This window comes from Taeniopygia guttata, chromosome 2 (assembly GCF_048771995.1).
Source record: "Taeniopygia guttata chromosome 2, bTaeGut7.mat, whole genome shotgun sequence".
NCBI classification, from domain to species: domain Eukaryota; kingdom Metazoa; phylum Chordata; class Aves; order Passeriformes; family Estrildidae; genus Taeniopygia; species Taeniopygia guttata.
Window position 1 is genome coordinate 68,436,036 of NC_133026.1, and position 13,678 is coordinate 68,449,713.

The 13,678-nt window shown below is 40.9% G+C and overlaps 1 protein-coding gene across 2 annotated transcripts in view; it reads left to right on the forward strand.

Annotated features, from left to right (window-relative positions):
• RNF144B (ring finger protein 144B) overlaps positions 1-13,678 on the forward strand; it is a 96,616-nt gene that overhangs the window by 37,364 nt on the left and 45,574 nt on the right. The window contains exon 1 of one of the 2 annotated variants that reach the window (XM_030265559.4): positions 5,365-5,625. The exons of the other annotated variant lie outside the window; for it this stretch is intronic. The gene's annotated coding sequence lies outside the window, so the exon portion shown is untranslated. Of the gene's footprint in view, positions 1-5,364; positions 5,626-13,678 lie in introns of those variants that run through there. 2 annotated transcript variants of the gene reach the window in all.

Genomic DNA, 13,678 nt, shown 5'->3' on the forward strand with positions numbered 1-13,678 from the left:
TATTAAGCACAGTTAATAGAAAATAAATTAATGTATCTGAGCGTTAAGTTATCCCCATGAAATCTTTATATACTCTTGTTAAAAATGTGTGCTAACTTTAAGAGAAGGCTGGAGAAGAGGACAGCTTCAGTGTCTCCTCTTTCATGTGTATTTAGTATGGTTCCTTCAATGCTGCTTTATAAATTACTCTTTTTACAGCTAGAGAGTCTCACCTGTTATCTGATGCTCATAAGAACTGAGCAGCTCCACTTCTGTATGTATAACACATGAAGATCAGAGCAAAGCAAGCTGTTTGGTTTATTTTTTATCATCAGTTCATGAGGCGGTGCTGGTTTGAGGGGGTTACATGTGCTGTCCAGCTGGGGACCTCTGGGCCTGAGAGGTGTCCCATGACGCTGGCAGCAGAGTCTCCAGAAGCAGCACTGTCACTTCATTGATGGCCACTGTGTGGCTGGGGAGGGACAAAGCTGCCTTGTGAGATGATGGCTGGCACGCCTCATGTCACAGGAGACTGTCAAGGGGGAGTGTGACAGTAGCTTGGCTCTTCCCTGCATCCCAAGTGCAAGGAGGTGGCTGAGGACGTGCCCTGGGCTGAGGGTGCTGCTTTGGCTGCACCTGGGCTGGATGTCTGCTGTTCACTGGCAGCTCATCAGTGTCTTATTTATGGCAGGCTCATAGCAACTTAGCTTGTTTTCTTCTTGCAGGCTGGTTCTTCATGCACTTAGTGAGCAGGAAGGAGTTAGCCTAAGCAAAAATTTCTGTAGAGCTTTTTTTGCAGAACTGTTTGGTGCCAGTGGCAAAATGCCCACTCCTGGTGGTATTGCCAGTAGCAGGTTTTGCTGTGGGGGCAAATATACTTTATCTCTTTTGATGCTTCCAGGTCCCAAGGAGACAAGTTGCACTGGAATTCCAGTAATACACTGTCAAAGCCATCGGCCTGGATCTTTAAGCTGAAATTTCTAAGCACCCGAAACCCACCCACTGGGGTAGCAGGCTGACTTCTCATGGTTTTCTGCTGAGGGTCTATTTTATTTTTCCCCCTCTAGCACGGTTCTCTATGGATCAAATACCAAAAGATAGTTTAAAGTATAAACACAGAAAAAAATACGAATGGAGAAGAAATATAGAACTTAGGGAAGCCGTATGATTTTGTTTGGAGATGGTCCACTATTCCAACAAAGTTTACTGAATATTGCATTTTGCTTTGTTCGTAGGAGCAGGATGAGTGTAAGTCACCTACCACTCTTGTTTGTGTCTGAGACAAATCCACTCATTTTGAGATCATAATCATAAATGTTCAGTAGACAGTGTGCCATCCCACTCCCTTTTTTACTGTAAAATTAAAAACTCTTTATATTGCACATACTATTCTTTAAAATAATTTATCTTGATTTATTTCACTCCAATAGAAAACTAATAATAAAATTTTATGTTTTAGCTAAAGGGATTAAGGAAGATTTCAAGCCTGGTTTGTCAGAGAATGACTTGCATACCAAGTCAGAATTGTAGAACAATAGGGTTATTTAAACAGGAAACGATGTGGTCCTGTGGATTTTCTTGTAGCTATACTGATTAAAGCTTTTCTGCATGCAAATATTACATAGCTCTGTATTTTTCTGCACTGACACCTGATTTCTAGCATTGTGTGATTGCATACATATATGGAATAGAGATTCCTTTTTAAAACATTTGGTTTATGAAGGTACCACAAATGACTTTTTATGGTGTAATTCCCCTTTAAAATAGTTCCCATTGAAGACAACTATTAATAGTCCATGACATCAGGGGCGTCACACTTGCAACTTCAGATAATATATGTATTTTGTACTGCCGGTGCAAAACCCTTTCCTGTTTTGTTTTCAGCATTGGTTATGTTACTCATTAGTATCTATTTTTGTTGTGAAACTCTCTCTTACATCTACCAATACTTTCTTTTTCTATAGGGAAATTGATTATTTGCATGTACACTAAGTAAAATGGATAAAGATTAATTTTTTTAAATTTAGGCTCTGATTTTAAAAACCTTGTTATAAAACCCGTTTTTATATTACACCTATGGATAGCAATTACTTTTCAGGTTATTTGGTTTTTGTTAGTTGAAAAATGCAAATTTTATTTTTTTTCCCCCTCATAAGCTAGTCCTATTTTCTTTACATAGAATTACAATGGAACTCTTAGTTATACACTAACTCAGTGTTTTCCTTTGCTGTTAATGGTATTTTGTTTGTGGGATGTCAGTGATCTTTTCACTGGTGACGCTATTACTTTTTTACCTATCTATGTCAAAAATTAATTAGTAATTTCAGTTAATGCAGAGTGGCTTAGTCATTTCCGAAGTATTTCAAGTCACTGCAAGGATGACACAGCCATGTTAGTAATTAACTATGCCAGCCTTTATTCTTATTCTTATTCTTACTCTTATTCTGGCTAGTAACTCAACTAAAAGTTTCCAGTGATACTGCATTTTGACATCTCAAAGGCTCAGCTATTCCCCCAGTCCGGAGGTATAAAAGCATCAGTTAAGCATGTCCAAAAAAATAATTGGACCCTTTCAGTTTTGTGCTTTATATCATAGCTGTCCAAGAAGAAAGCAAATGGGGAGAACTTAGCTTGTGTCTTGTCTGGAATTGTGTGACAATGTGAACTTCTCTTTTATTTGTTGGCTCAGAAAGGAAGCCAATCAATCTGGGTTAAGAGATTCATGGATTTGAGCTGGGTAGCAATTTTAGCATGACTCACAACACTTCATAAAATTAGCTTGCCAAGAAGATGTGCCTCTGTGAAACTGTGAAGTACCTGGGCTAGAGGTATAGCTGGAAGAGAAATCATTTTGACAGAAGAGCTCATAAAAGTCCAGCTCACGTCTTCTGGTGATGGCAATTGAAAGAATCATCAGTATTGATCATCTCAAGTCCTTATAGCCTGAGCTGCTGCACAGTGCCACGTCACCTTCAGCTCCTCTTTGCTGTGGAGATCCTGGATAAGCACACAAGTAGGGGCAAATACCAAAGAGAATCTGGAAGCAGGGGTATAGCCAGTTGTCCACAGAGCATAAGTAAATGGTTGTCCGGCATGTAAATCCAGGCCCCACAGTTTAGGATTTGATACCCAAGAAGTGGAGTGCTTGGAACAAGCATATATTAACATTTCCAGTTAATTAAATGTCTCGAGAAACATAATTTTTCTCACCAATTTTGTGATGTCTAAGGGAAAATAATTTTGTTTGTAAGCAGTTTTGCACGTTTATGCAATCACATTATAACTTGCATGGAGGCAGTAGGAAATGGGATAAAAATACGATAGGATGTTTGTAGCTGAAGATTCCAGATTTTTGTGCATTTTGATGTACTAAATCTAGTTTTCATAGTTTAAAAGAACATTCTCCCTCCCAGATACAAAGTGTCCTCATCATTTATCTGAAGAGAAGATGGCTAATCTTTGTCGTAGTTCTGTCTCTTCACTGGTGAAGGCTACTTCAGTGAAGCTTGTTTTTGTTTTGTTGTGCCAGCAAGGACTAAGTACCAAACCAGATGCTACTTTTGCTACTCCACTGTTGGCAGCTGCCCTGCTCTGCTTCTGAACTTATTGCCCTGCTATTTTTCCTACACCTGCATGAATGACTTGATTTCCTTCATCCTCCCTCTCACCACTCTTCTCCTTGAGATAATTGCCTTTTGCTGTTCATGTGCTGTGGTGCTGAGCACAGGGGCTGAGAACAGGAAGAGTTTTCCTGCTGAGCTTTATCTGCGGCCTATCAAGTATTTGTGTGATGGAGCCAGAGTAGCAAAAGGGGGCAGCTGCAGGAGGAAAATATAGGAGCTGGAAGCAGAGGGAAGGTAGTGAAGAGACTACTGATAGAGGCTCAAGCTATTTCATACTAGAACAGAACATGGAGGATAAAAATCTAACCACAGAAGGAGAGTAGTTTTCTACTTGTAAAGTCTTCCAAAGAATTCTACATTTTCAGTACTGCTCTAGAGCCTAAAAAAATAGCTCTGAGCCCTCAGTGTTTCTTGAGTCTTGTCTAGGATTGGCCACTGCTGAGACTATATATGTCTGCTTCTGCTGGGAAATGTTCTGCTAGCTCCAGTGGCAGTAAATGTGACATGGCTCTAGTTTGCCTAATCCTGTTGTAACCCTGTTGATGAACACCATAAGGATCAACAAGATTCCACATGTTGGAACAGCTATTTTTTTTTTCTGGTTACTATCCCCTCCCTCCCTAAATATGTATATAAATAATATATAAATTTGTAGAAATTGTATCTATAAAATGGTATCAATTATATATATTGTAACTACATCAAAAATTACATATAACATCCAGTGCTAAATAGATAAATTCTAGGTTTGTACTTATTCTGAGAGGAAAAGAGTATATGATGGTAATTCAAGCAAAGTTGTAATATAAAGGAATAATTCAGCAAGGAGGCTGAATTAAAGTTGCACAGGCTTTTTTTTTTTTTTTTTTTTTCCCTTAAATTAATCTGATGTGGTATAATTGTCTGAAAATAACTAAAAGCTCAGCTGTGAGCTTTTATGCACCCCGGAAGAAATGCCTATATATAATTTTTCACAGGAAAGTACTGAAGGCAAAACGCCAGCAATGATTGCATGAAGTACAAAGTAAATTTTTTCATCATAAGAAAATTGTAGATTAACATTTATACTTCCTTCTGTTTTTCTGCACCCTCTGCACTCTGATATATCTATATTTCTTATCTGTGGGTGTGGTGCATTTCCTACAGCAGGAAAAGTTCTTGAGGGTTTGGTGTCATGTGGCACAATTAGATATTCTCCTGCAACTTGGCTGCTGCGAATCACACCCTTAGGTCTGGAATACGGAACTGCAGGATTCCCAAGCCCTCTTGCACACAGGGACAGCTTAAAGAGTGAAATTTTAGCATTGACAGAATAAGAAGAGCACCATCATCATTAAACACTCATGTCTGAAATTACACGAGTACTTTACTTTTGAGTTTAGATTTTTTTGGTCACTTCCCCTCCAACGTGAAAATATCACTTTTTTTCATTTTTTTGCATGACATTTTTCACAAGCAGAAGCCAGCGAGGTTTCAGACGCCGGCTGCTATGCAAACTGCTCTCCCCAGCCAGGTTAATTTGGGAGGGCTTTGATGAGTGTGACATCTGAAGCCTCGCTGCTCTCAGTTTTACCGTGTTGGGGCTGGGATGGGAGTCGTGGTTAAAAGCTGCACGGAGCCCCAGAGCAGGAGGTGAGGGTGTGCCCGGGTGTCAGGGATCACCTGCGGCCGAACCGAGTCTCGGATGGGAAGTAGGAAGTGCTGTGCTCAAGCTTCCTGTACAAATAAATGCAGCTTTCCCACAGCTGCTGCATGCAGGCTGTGACGCGCCGTGCAGATATAATGGCAGCATGCGCTTAATAGCAGGGAGGGGATGATTTCTCGGAGCGGCACCGGGGCCGGGAGACGAGCCCCGCTGCAGCCCTTGAAGTGTTCAGCTGTCAGATAGGCAGGGCGTGTGAGAGCGATCGGCTTCGCTGCGAGCTCCGGGCTCTGTGACATCGTGGTTCTCGGGAATGCCCGAGTCCGAGTGCAGCCGCTGAAAAGTCACACAGCTGGCTGTGAGTGCCACTCTCCTTTCAAGGTACGTTGGAATACAGATTTCTGTCTGGTTTTTTCCTTACAAGCAAAGGATAACCTAAAAGAACAGAAAGCCAGCATTTGCTTCTAATGGAAGAAATTGGAAAAGGCTTTTTTTTTTCTAATTTATTTTTTAAATTTTTTTAAGGTAAGGACTAGAATGATTAAGTAGCTCAAATAAATGTTATTTGTGGTTTGGCTAAAATCAAACTATACGGTGCTTAGAGCTGAGGCAGAAGGAAACCTCGGTGTCCTGACTGTTAAAAAGCTGAAAATAAATAGACATCAAGAACTTCCCAAAAGCGTGAAATGACATATGTCAGTGTAACTTTTGGAGAAATATCTGTGTGAAGTGTTTAAAAATGCTGCAGAATTAGGATATATCTGTGTGAAAGGCAATTGCTAAAATGGCATATGTTTTAGTATAAATAGAAGAACTTCTTTCATACTGAAAAAATACCTGACTGAGCTGGAGGAACCCTGAGTTTAAAATGCTGATACTTCCTCCTGGTTTAGAGGCATTTCTTCTGTCACAGTCTCATGCAGCTGGTATCAAAAAGGAAAAGATATGTTCATCTGTGCTGTAAATGTGTTAACTTCTAATCCGTGTTAATGTACACTTCTAATCTGATCAGGGTTTAGGGTTATGTCGTTTATGTAAGCACAATACAAAATCTACCATACGTAGTTTTCTAGTTTGCATTTAAATTTTTTTGATAGTGAGAATAGACAAACTGCATTTACTGGAATGTTTGCAGTGCTTTCTGATCATAAGACTTTCTCAGTGCAAAGCAGCTTTAGTAATGAAGATATTTCAGTCTAGTTTATTTTAAAGCTCTGTATTTTCTGTGATACAGAAGCACTCTGCTTCCCAACTGCATACAGCAATATCAAATGTCTTCCTTCAGAGAGCACTGTAAGTTGTAAAATATTTAGAATTACTATAGTAAAGAAAGAATTGCAGGGTGACTTTGAATCCTGTTGGTCAATAGACATCGAATGCTTTAAAGAAGTAAATTTTAGCAGAGATACAGGCTGTGACTGAAATACCCCCATACAGCTTTCCAACTGCATGTGAGCAGGCAGAGCAATCTGATACGTTTGGCTGCCCTCAGCCTGAAGGGCAAGTGGTCTCGGTTAAGGGCAGGCACTGGGTTTGGGATTCCAATATTTACGGAAACAGAAGTTTCAAAATCCTGTCCTTAAATATTTTTCAAAGCAAACATATTGTCCTGATGCTTGTCCTGTATAGGACTTGTCTGTGCCTGAATATGAGTGGGTGTCTGGGTTGTTGTTTTAACATGAAAGTGGCTGAAACCCTTCCATCAATGAGCGTAAGCTATTTTGGAGAAAGTACTGCACGTTGATAAGCTGGCATGGCTGCAGTTAGGCTGCTGAAAGTTAGCTGCTTTAGATTATGGATTGAGAAATGGCTGCAGTTAGGCTGCTTTAGATTATGGCTTGGAAAATGTGTGTTTGCAGAGTGTCTAAAGCTTTAGTAAAGTGACGGTATTCTTTCAAACTAAACCAGAGTTACTCCAGAGCCAAACAAGTGTGAGGAGAATCAGGCTCCTTTTCTTCCATGCATCTTACTGGCTGATGGGGGTATTTCACACAACGTCCTCTCTGCTCACACAAGGACACAGAAACCTCCCTAGGCTTCATGTGGAATCAGCATTTGGCAACCTGGAATAGTTTCTGTTCCCAATGCTGAGGAATATTCTGCATGCACCTCACTGGTGGCTGTGGGCTTCTTTCCCACAGGTGTGACATTTTGATGATTCTGTTTATGTGATAGTATGCCTTGGGGCAAAAGTTAGCAATATAAATAGCAAACAATATGGAGTTTTTTTTCTCTCTAGATAGGTTCTTGGATTGCACTCTATTCTCTAAATGCTTCATAAGCTTTGTAGAAATAAATAGTATGGAAGTAGTTGTCTGGCCTGTCCCTTTTGGTGGAGTGAAGTATGTACTTGTCCAGATTATTATTGTGAGTTTAAAATGCAACTGTGAGAATGAGCGAGCCACTCCATAGGGAAGCAAGCAGTGCTAATGCTTAACCTAGTTCACAGCTCATTAGTATGCCTCTGATATCATCTGTGGTGTGAGCCTGAGCCCTGTGCCTGCAGTTCACCCTGTTCAGACCTTTCAGTGACTTTCAGTGGTGAGACCCAGTGGAGTGTGTTGCTTTGATGTCGCTCAAAAGAACTGCTCTAGACTTGCTGTCCCTCTTTTGGAGTGGGGAGTTTTCTTGAATGTGCCTGAAACTTCACAGTGCCTATAGGTTGAACATATCAAATCCATAAATATCTCCTGGGCTAGTACTACTGTGATATCTGAGGCCATAATTACAGCTCTGGGCCCATGGATATCACAGGCACACGTGAACAAAATACTGTGGCAGGCTGCCAGCGTCACTGTGAGCTGATTCCATCAGACCTCCTTGCATATGCTAAAGCAGACTTTGCCTTCAACTTCACGAGGGTGAAAGTGATTCTGGAGCTGTGCTTTTCCTCTGGTACTTGCCCAGAGCTGGGTACAGTTCCCTCCTCTTTCTCTGGCTTCTCTATACCAGTGCACTTCACGAATTTTCTTCTTTGCCCTTACATTCATTCCAAGTGAAAACTAATCTTCTTTTGGTTTGCAAAGGGAAACACTGAGCAAAACAAGAAAGAACAGATCCAGAGGGAAAGACAGCAGTGATATTAAGCTCAGCCTCTAGCAGTCTGTATTTCTGCTGAAGCATAGCTCAGCTGCAGTGCTAGACTATGAGCCTTCTCACTTGACAGAAGCACAGGTCTGAGGGCCATCGTACACTGCAAATTTACCTAGTCTTGGACAAACATTTACAGAGATGCTTGTGCCAAATAACTTTGTGCTGATCAGTAAGAAAATAGTGTTCAGTAATCGTTCTGTGCCTCTTCTAAATGGTTTCGGCTCAGTGGGAACTGAGTGGGCTTTATATTCATAAAGTAGGTCACTTCTAGGAGATCTTAAAACACTTAAAAAAAAAAAAAAAAAGAGTATTGCAAGTTACAAAGGTCCTTATCCTTCCATTCCTGCTGAAGTAGAACTTTTCCAACTCCTAGTCTTCCAGGAGAAACAGAGGTGCCAAGTAGAAATTTTTAGGCTCCAGAGCATAACTAGGTTAATTGCATTGCAAATATACTTTCAAGTAAAAAATGTAGCTATGTAAAAAACCACTTTGGTTTTGGAGTTTCCTAGATCTTTTTGTATGTATTGGTACTTGTGCACAATGACATATGTGTTCCTCATTTTTGGTTTCTTTTATTCTATTATAATAATGAAAAAATGTCCTGAGTTGCCCAACATCTGGGTGTTTTTTTCCTAAATTTTTAGGGGAATCTGCTCAGCCTGCAAGAGAAATCCCATAATATGTAGTTAGAAAGATAACCAGTTTACCTTCTGTTTTGAGTGTCCTTGGTTCCTGCAAGCACAGTTCCAGCTTTGGTGGAGTTTGGGCTAACTTAGCATCCTTGCTCCTTCTGAGTCAGTCAATATCTCTGGGGTCCCAAAGGTAGACAGCACCAGGAACAATGATTTGGGACACATGAATCTGATTTTTGGGTCCATGCACACTAGAACAAATTCCCTGCATGGAGTTTCTTCCTGTGTATTTCTTGAGCTTGTTGTAGACACAGCCATCAGAGGTACTTGTTATATGTGCATTTTGTTGTAAGGAGAGACAAGAGAGCATAGAATCATGGAATGGCTTAGGCTGAAAGGGACCTTCAAGACCATCTAGTTCCAGCCTACCTGCCATGGGCAGGGCTACCTTGCACTAGACCAGGTTATTCATAGTCCTATCCAACCTGGTCTTCCAAGGATGAGACATCCACAGCTTCTCTAGGCAATCTGTTCTGGTGTCTCACTACCCCTCTGAGGGAAGAATTTATTCCTAACATCTAATGTAAATCTCCCCTCTTCTAGTTTAAAACCATTCCACTTGTTCCATCGTTATCTGCCTGTGTAAAAATTACTTTTCCTTTTTTTTATAGACCCCCTTTAGCTACTGGAATGCCACACTGATGTGTTCCTGGAGCCTTCCCCTCTCCAGATGGAACAATCCCAGCTCTCTCAGCCTGCCTTTGGAGGAGAATTGTTACAGCCCTCTGATCATCTTTGTTGCCTTTTTCTAGACAAGCACTAAACAGGGCCATGTGCTTCCTGTGCTGAAGACCCCAGAGCTGGATTCAGAATTCCAGGTGGGGTCTCAGCAGATTAGAGGGCAGAATCCCCTCCCTTGATCTCCTGCCCACTTTGATTTTTGGTGCAGCCGAGGGTGTGGTTGGCATTTTGGACTGCAAGCACTGATGCTGTTGACTCGTGTCCAAGTTTTCATCCATGTGAACCGCCAAGTCCTTTTTGGCAGAGCAGCTCTCAGTTAAGTGCTTCTCACATTCTGTACCCATGCCTGGGATTGCCCTGACCCAGGTGCAGCACTTTGCCCTTGAACTTGCTGAACCATTTATTTCTTACGCACCCACTTCTCCAGTTTGTTCAGATGATGGTTAGAAGACAGAATACAGGATCATTTTTTATTAGAAGGAAAAATTACCATTTTACTGTCATGCTCATGCTTCTGCCCTTTAATTGAGACTGTGTCTGTTGCAAGCTTTTCTGCCTTTTGCTTTGTTGTAAAAATGAGGAGAGGATGGAAAGTATAAGACATGAGTCATTACTCAAAGAGTGGACATTGTCTGGGTATCTGACAGAGGCTTTGAAGATATTCATGTTTGGTTATACAAACTGTTGAATTTTCAGATAGGAACAAAAATTGCGGATCTGAAAACATCTATATATTTGCAAAGAGGAAAAATCATGGGAATGGAAGAGCTGTATCTGTTTTCAGGGACTGAAACGATTACTTCGAGGCTACCCCTGCTTGCACTCTTATATACTGTATGTTGCTGTGGCATAGGGGAGATTTCTTTGCACATGTGTATATATAGCTGCAAATAGTTCAAAATTACATGCTCTAAATCCCTATGTACATAGAAGGAAAAACACATTTCATGACAACTAGCATCCAGGCTAATCCTTTGCATGCAAAGAAAATTCCAGAATTAAGTAGAAGCAGTGACACACAGGCTGGCACTGCTTATGTCTGAGCAGTAGATGGGAGAGTTCATATGTTCTGCCTGTGATTAATTTTTGAAGAATTCTGATGGAGGTGGGGACACGATGAAGGAAAACAAGCCAGTTAAAAAAAAAAAAAAAAAGATTGTTACAAATCTGTAGTCATTGGGGAAATGGAGCTGATCCTGTGGGCTGTTTACCATTGCAGTCACTGGAACATTTTTCACAGCAGCGGGCGCTCTGCCAACCGCTGATACTAGAACTCTTCCCCATGGGGTTTACCCATTTTTGGGCTAAGATTACATCCACAGGGCCAGCAATAACTTGCTTGCTGAAATTTTGCTCAATGAAGAAGATGCAATCTTTCACCCTCTTGACCTCTCCATAGTTGCCCTGATGGTTTCAGTGGTGGGGATTCTTCAACACAGTTTCCACAGAAAATCTGTGGGAAAGGCAATCATGCCCTTTGCCATGAGTGAAATAGAAGCCACATACATGTACATAATTTAGACAATACTACTATGAGGACATGTATTTTTAGGAGTGGTCAATGTTTTTGTTGCAAATACCCAAGCAGTGTGCATGGCTTGAGCAATTTCAACCCCACTTTTAACTTTGCTTATCACATTTTGGGAGGATGAACCAACAACTTAAGGAAACACTTGTGAAGAGTAGAAAAAAGTCAAGGATTCTTGTCTTTTCTCCAAATTCCACAATAATGAGGACAAAGTGCCCATTGTGCCTATGGGCATTAGTTGTCATGGCCATAATTAAAAGACCAGCTAGCAGAAAGTTTCTAGAAAGGTTTCTGTAAGACTGCCCTCCTATCATGTAACAGGTCTATGAGTTCTTTTCAGTTCTACTTACTTATTTTTCTGAAAGTTTGGGAGGTGGGGCAGCTTCTTTCCAAGATAAGCTCCCAGTTGCTTATCTTTGCACACATAATGCACAGGTCCATTGAAAAACACTCCTTTGGAAACACTCCCCTTGGCAGGACTTGGACTGCATGGCTAAGATCATGTAGAGACTAGCCAGTTGTTACCAGATGCTGAGGCACTTGAGGCTGAAATATATATGTTTACAAGTTGCTCTTCTCCCTTGTAATTATTTCTGCAATGAATGTTGAAATTTGGAATTGAAGTGAGGGAGAGATGAATGCAAACCTCTTACTGCATTTGATGGACACCTCTGGTTTATTACATGTCTTACACTAACATCTGTATTTCTAAGTAGTTGCATTGAGCCCCTGAGAAACTGTGTTCCTTGTGCTTGGCACAGTACAGGCAGAAATTTTCCTGTGAATGCTTGGAGCCTGAAGCACAGAGACAGAAGGGGGATGTGGAAAAGAGAGTGGGAGAGGTCAGGGCAGCAGTGAGACAACGTTGTTTTATAGACAGTGTCATTAGTCAAACAGCTTTTTTACTCAGGTTTAAGCAAATGTCATATTTGTCTGGCACTGTTGATAAAATGCAGAGCACAATAGATAATGTATGTTAAAAATGTTTATTGATCAAAATGGGAATATACAGTTGTTTTAAAAATCCATGGCTGTTGGTCAAGAGTGTAAAACTAATAGTAGTTGAAGGTATTTTTGCTGTTCCAGCATAGTTTGCATCTTCTGTTCAATAGCATGTACGTGAGGCCGGTTAGAGGTGCCCCAAATTCAAAGCCTGGCACATGGGGCTCCTCCACACTGGAGCAGTAGGCAATATGGAAGGAATTGCCTGCAGCAGAATTCCTCCCAGGATCTCTCTCCCAGCCTGCTGGGCTCTTACCTTTTCCCATGTGTGGGCTGGGAAAGAGGGAGATGAAATGTGAATACTGAGAGTACAGGCAGAGAGATGCTAAGTCAGGGGATTGTTACTGGTGTTTACTTCTCCTTTTTGCCTCTGCAGATTTGGCCAGAGCTGGAACTTGTTCTTTCTTCATCTCCAGTTGCATTTGGAAGGACTGGAGGAGCTGGCAGAGGAGGGGTTTAGGGATACACTCCAACTAGTTTAATTACCAGTCATGAGAAGCAGTAGTAATAGTTACTTCAGTAAATGTGTTTAGTTTCAAAACAGCCTCATGTCCGGGTTCAAACCTCTACTATTTTTCTTGCCAAATTTCAGCACAGTCAGTAGCTGTTCATGTTGTTTTCTTAATGGCAAAGGCTTATGTTAGAGATAGTGATTTCCCCAGGGTCTAATCCTCAGCTTTGACTCCCAGTCTTTGATTCACTGACTGTCCTTGTAGCTAAGACTTGAAACCACTGGGTAAGCTTTCTACATCATTGAGTTACATTTGGATCAAGGGCAGTTTTCCATATTTTAATTGTTTTATTTTGGTTACCTCAAATAACATATTTACTGTATAATAATGAACAGTGTCTTTGACTGTAAGATAGGGGCAGATTAAAATATATGTATTAGTTTTGTTCACTGAGCAGTCACACAAAAATTGTTATAGGAGGAACATCAACTTATTCTGTGTTTTCTGTTGGTGTAAATTTAAAGTTATTAAAAGTGCTTTTCAATGCTTGCAGTGAAAGAAGTCTATAGGACCATATTGACCATATTCTTGCAAGTTTGCACTTTCTGTGGCTTAACAAAGCTACATGACAGAGATGTTAAAGGCAATGTCTTATTGCAAGCACTAAGAAAAATTCTCAGATCATCCCTTCTAAAAAAAACCACATGATATTTTTTTTTCCCAATACATGGCTTTCAGTACATTTTGCAGAATTCAGTTGAGGATCAGGTTCATTGTTCCTGTCAGTTGAGTTGTTCCTTGGCTTCTGGAAAACTCCATTCTCTTCTCGGCACCAATAAGTTTCTTGCTGGCACTTTGGAGGCTTGACTTTGTGTCACATCTCTATTTGCCTTAATCTGCTTGCCTTGCAGTCGGGACACTGCTTGCTCCAGACACAGCTTTGGCAGTCTCCAGCCAGGGGACCCCGAGAGCCCAATTAGTTTCTT